Below are 6,000 nucleotides of genomic sequence, written 5' to 3' on the forward strand. Positions count from 1 at the left end.
TGGCCATGAACGACAGGTGTCAGAACACACAGTGCATGGCAGCTTGCTGTGTGTGGGGCTGCAGACCTGTCATAGTGTATGTGTTGAACCTTGTCCACCATAACATTCAAACCACCAGATAGTTTAAAACCCATACATATGAGAGAAAATAACAAAGATCCAAAAACAGACCCTGAAGGAAATCCACATTATAAATAAATAGTGCCAGATATTTCATTCCCATCTCAAACAACAAAAGGCAGATGTGAGAATTCAAACCCCTCAGCTTAATCTACCAATAAGAGTGATCAACCATATCAAAAGGTGGCATAAATAGCACTGGCAGCTTTCCTAAGAATATAGTACCCTCAGGGAGAAATTATCATTATTCATACATATATGGATTGGAAACCAGCTTTAAATTTTGCAGACAATCACTGAGAAAGACAAGGTAAAATCTGTTTTGCAAGTCAGAGGATGAAGAAAGGAGGAAGAGGTTAAAGGGATAAGAAATGAAGCACCTTAAATGTAAAATGTAAGAATGTCAATGGGAGAGATGTCAGCAGGTGAGGAAGCAGCCAATTATCCCGAAGAACTCTTGGCACTGAGCTCCCTGTTCCCATTAAGAGACATAATATTACCCTGTTAAGGAGGAGACTAAAGAGATGGCCAGGAAGTGTTTGCTTGTGTGTAAGAGTGGGTGTGCTTCATGTGCAACCTCTGGATAAAGAGAGGATCGAGTCATGGGTAATGAGACAACAAGCACTGGCGAGGCTTCGGTAACAAGCAATAGAGATCACAAAAGTGGGGTCATTATCACTCCACCATCCTGGACACCGCGGCCCCTTCCTCTCATTACTCCCTGCTTATAACCCTCTGAGGAGGCGAGGTGAGGGAGAGAAAAGGAGAGCAGATGGAAGAAGTGTGGATGTGCATTTTAAGTGAGAAAAAGGTTTATTTTAGAGCAGGTCGCTTCCTCCAATCATCGATCAAGGTTTGAGGACATCAGAGGAAACATGCGCACAGGAAGTCTGAATTTCTTCCATTTACAGGAATATATATTGAATTGTAGGCTCAGAGTTACAGTAACACTGTAATAGTGGGAGGTCACTGGGTGTGAAGAAGGACTGCATTAAACCTGTTTTTCTTCACAGTATTATGAAAAGAAATCTCATTGAATTGGCCTGGTCAGTGTGAAGTCTGGCACGCTGTATCAAGGACATTACCTGCAGTGTTTTACAACTTAGAAAATGTCAAAAGCCTGAGATGAAAAATGAAGATGTAGAAATGAAAGTAGAACAAATGAGCTGACAAACTCTTTAACTTACATACTCTTTCTCCCTTATACAAAAAGAATCCATTCTAAATTCATACTAAAGGTTTCATGTTTACCCGTCTCTATAATTTGCATATTGGACTTAAATTAGCTTCCAAACTCGTGGCGGAAAGTGATGCAGTCTTCCCCACAGCGAAGCTCAAACATAAAGGAACAAGCTTTTTGTGTCTAAAAGTGCATGAATCACACAGTAATGTGTGAAATGTGTTGATTATCTGAAGAAGGAAACCTGCCTGTTAGCTCAGAGAGCAGAAGAAGCTGTTAGCTGCAGAGATCTGTGGGTGTTTCACAATGAAACTGCTGGAGCAAACTCCAGTTGTAAGGGTCAGAGAGCGGTGTGCTTAATATGTTTTAATGGAAAATAAGTGACTGGCACATTTGTAATTTTAGTCTGCGAAGAGGAGAGAGCTGAGAGAGGAGCAGGTGCTGGTGGCTTTGGGTGAAAGGTTTACAATTAAACTGAAACACTAAAGAGTTTATGATCATGTGTTTTTTAGTATACACATGATCACACCTCATGTCATGTTGGTTTAAACACTCTAAAGGTTATTTAGGCGTTTTGTATTTCAAAGGACTTTTTTTAAAGTCAAAGAATACTGCTAAATAATCAGCTAGTGGTATTTTCAGGTCAGGTTCACCCAGGCCTTTTTATTAGAGCTCACATTAAGGCTTAATGATTAAGCAGACCAGCTGATGGTGTGTGCACTCACAGCCTGCGCAACACAGCAGGGAACTGTAGATTCCAACCCGCAAACTCAGCACATCCATTTTTCACCAAGCTCTGGTCGACCCAGGCCAGGGTTGGTTTGCCGGGTCAGGTCCCTGCAACCAACCAAACAGCCACCCATTACTGGGAAACGGCCCCTGGTGTCCCCTTCCATTCCATCCCCAGGGCCACTCAAGCATGACTGAGTGTTTCTCCAAATCATGACACTCATGTCCCCGGGGCTGCTCTTTACTACTAGTGGAAGTCACTCGTAAATCATGCATATATCATCAAATGAACCAGCGGAGGAAGACAGCCTTCATTTTTCGTCCTGCATCTGCATGCACCCACACTATTTTCCTTCTTCTGTCCACAACCACTGCACCTCCCATCCTCCCACATCTCGACATGTGCCCCTATTGGTTGTTTTGTTTTTTCACTGACCAGCGGTTTGTGTATATTCAGCATTTTCTCAGGCTTCTGGGTGTGTGTGGTGTCAACGCTGTCAACTGTTCCAGAGTTCTAGTTGGTTTTCTAATTCAGGACACAAGGGAAACAACTTTCAAGGCCATAATCTCTTCCGAATCAGCTATGGTGGCCCACAGGGGGCAGTACTTACACACCTGCCTGACTATTACGCATTTTAACAAATGAAAAGTGAACCAGATTTAACTGTAGCTCTAAAGCACATGCTCATCCCAGAGTAACGTGGAATAATAACAAGGTTAGCACAGATACATGGGCGCGCCCCCCTTTTCGTTTTTAATTTCACACATTTTATGCACTTTCAAGGGCGATTTCTGACCCTGCTTGTGTCCTGTCTCTACCCACTTTCATCTTTTCTGACTCCACCTGTTTCATATTCCCCACCAGTGCTTTACTAAAAGAGAAACAGGAGCACAGAAGAGAGAAGGGCAGAAAGACAGGAGGGCAGACAGTCAGAAACAGATGAAAGATAGATAAAGATAGAAGCTGGCCCGGCTTCACAAAAACAAAGCCTCCTGCCTGCTCTCTGTGCTCCACTCACCAGATTTCTTTCCAGAATCCCTAATCTTGCCTGTTAACAACCTGCCAATAGGGCCACTGTCCTCATGAATAAACATATGGAGAGTGAAGCATGGTCCTGCAAACATGACAGCCAGCATTCCCATGGAACAGCGAGCATGCCTATAATGCATCCCCGGGGCTCAGCCCATCACTTAGCCCTCTTTTCCACTTCTTAAAATGTCGCCGCCTTGAATCGACAAGCTTATGATCTTTTAATAATGACGACAGGTAGCAAATGGGTGGAGAGCTGACAGCTGGTTAAGTGACTGTGTCGGGGATGGGTGGGCTGCTTCAGAAAGAATCAAAGCTGCACTCTGCTCTAGGGTTAGACAAATAGTTGGCCTGTTTCAGTTAACTCACACTGGGCTTGTGTTTCCACCTCTCACTGATGAATTATTACCTGTCTGTGAAGCCTGCGTGCAAAAACACATTTCTGAACTTGAAAGAATTTCATCAGTCCCGAGTTTTAGTTTCTTTTGTTTCAGAAGCCTTTCTGCTTTGAAAATTAACTGAACATTTAGGAGAACCACAGACAGAATTTGGTGTTGGTTATTAAAAAGCCTTGATTGAACTGTGCTGAGGTAATTGCTCCTTTAACATCTGCATCGTCTCCTCAAATCCATCCTCTACTGGAGCCAGACAGGTCGGGCCTCTAAAGACCAGCAAGTCCCTGACTGCTCAAGACGTGCTTGACTTGCCTTCACCAGCTGCATCTGCCACAGTCCTCTGAAGCTGCCACATGTACTCTGTGTGAGTGTGAGAGCAGCGCTTTTGACAGGGCTGCTGTGGCGATGCTCCCCACAAGTCGAGCCGGACACCCTCGGGCGTCAGTTACTCCAGCACACGGGACACCCAATGAGACAGCGAGACAAACCCACGCCTCCACCACCCCGTCTCTGCCTGTGCCTCGCCACCAAGCCTGCTTCTCCGCGCGACACAGGAGCACTGTATGCATTATTAAAGACACTTTTCCTAAAAGGCTGCTAGCACATTATTTTGCAACCGCAGTGACATGTCTGGATACTCAAAACGTCCACTTTAGCTCAAAAGAATGTGCTCGCCCAGGTAGCTGGGGATATTGTGAAAAGCCTGGAATGGCCACAGGCTTTAAAGCAACAGCAGCTTTAAGCACACAGTGAATGACTCATTATTACCTGTCATTATCCATTTGCTGAGTAACACATAAAACAGATTGGATTCACCTTTAGCAAGCATGTAAAAATGACTATTGACTGTGATCTAATATGAACAGTAACTCATCTATTAGACCTTTATGCCTTTATAGGCATAAGTAGATCTAATCTACTTTTCTAAATACTTAAAATGCACTCTATGTTCAATCATTCAGTATGTGCCTTCACCCTGAACACCTACCAATAATGTTTAATGGTAATGGTTATGAACTAAACTAATTGTTAGGTATTATCCAAGAGAAGGCCAAAGAAAAATCATGTCTAACTGTAATAATTTAACTATAGATCATGTCATAACTTACACAGGCTACCTTGTAAGAAATGTGCTTTAAGTCTAACTGACTGGGCTATAAAACAGTAAGTGCTTTGAAATCAGATAGGGTTGAATTAAATGAGAGGCTAAAGCGTGTGTAAAGTGAGCGAACACGGAGAGCATGTACATAAACAAATCTAACTATGATAGGCCGCTCATATCATGACGTATTCAAGGTAGGCCAATTGGCTGCAGCATGACACAAATGTAATTACGCGTGATGGATGGACGACGATTAGGTAATAAGTTCCACAAGGGGGCGCCTCTAATCATGACCCGAGGAAATGGTTAAGTTTTCATGTCAAGGTCGCCTCGTTTCTAAATAGGTCTTTACATGTGTGAGAAAGTCTTTAAAAGTGTTTAAAAGCAAGCACCCACGACTCTCTGTCTGCTACTTATCTGTTCATTACAGGAGATAAACGCAGCCAGGCCGGAGTGAATAACCTCCAACAGTGATAACCAGCTCCGACCCCAGCGTCTAATTTCTCTTCAACGCACACAAAGTAAACTTTACAAGCAAAAGGAGAAACTTACATTTCTTGACTGCTCCTCTCGGACCGGGAACTCCCTGCCCTCCCTGCTCTTTAAGGGCCGTTCAACAAGTTTAGAGCAGCAGAATGAACATGAATGAGGAATGAAGCTCTTTAAGACGCGCTCCTTAACGGGAATGTGATGAGTACGCACGTCAGTCTCCGAGGAATCGCTGCGCGCACCATCTCTCACACGGCTTCCGAGGAGGGTGTGAGAAAACGATCAAGGTGGGGTGGGGTGGGGTGGTGAGGGGGGGTTCCTGTCACTTCAAAACAAATGAGTGATCACCGTCCTGAGGGCTCGGTCAGCACCGCGCGTGGTGGTAACGGAAGGATTTCTGAGCAGAAGCTCCGGTGCCAAAATGTCCATCATCATCTCTCCAAATGTCATTCCATCACGGCGTCAGGCTGAAGCACAGTAACGTCTGCAGAAAAAGAGAAAAAGCCCACTGCTGCAAAACAAACTTTGACCTGCTGGCGCGCGTGACTCCTCCTGTCTATAATTCCTTCATTCCCAAAGACTCTGGTGTGTGTGCGGGTCTCTGCGCGAATCTCCCCACTCTTTCGCGCAGGCTGTGAAAGGTTTCAGCCACTCAACGGGGACGTGTATCACACCAGTCAGACCCGGCTACTGAGAATATTCCCCTCACATCAACGCATCTTCTCGTGGCCGTCTCCCCTGCGCGGCGTATAGCACCGACCGCCCAGACGGAGAGGACGGGAAGATAACGCGCTCTGAGGCTCTGTTAGATGAGACGCACACTTAGCCTGTACCCCCCCCCCCCCCCTCCACCACGCACACCTATGGTTTCTCTCCACACCCCATCCCGCTCGTCTCCACTTCACCACCTTCCACTGTCCACCCCCACCCTTACCCCTCCACACACACGCGCGCG

General features: G+C 45.3%; 1 protein-coding gene across 1 annotated transcript in view; it reads right to left on the reverse strand.

Annotated features, from left to right (window-relative positions):
- The window catches only part of ntng1a (netrin g1a), a 102,418-nt gene extending 97,137 nt beyond the window's left edge, over nucleotides 1-5,281 (reverse strand). The window contains 1 exon segment of the mRNA XM_026361538.1: nucleotides 5,109-5,281. The gene's annotated coding sequence lies outside the window, so the exon portion shown is untranslated.
- Nucleotides 5,282-6,000: the final 719 nt, after the last annotated feature.

The sequence above is a fragment of the Anabas testudineus genome, chromosome 2, assembly GCF_900324465.2.
Source record: "Anabas testudineus chromosome 2, fAnaTes1.2, whole genome shotgun sequence".
Lineage (NCBI taxonomy): Eukaryota > Metazoa > Chordata > Actinopteri > Anabantiformes > Anabantidae > Anabas > Anabas testudineus.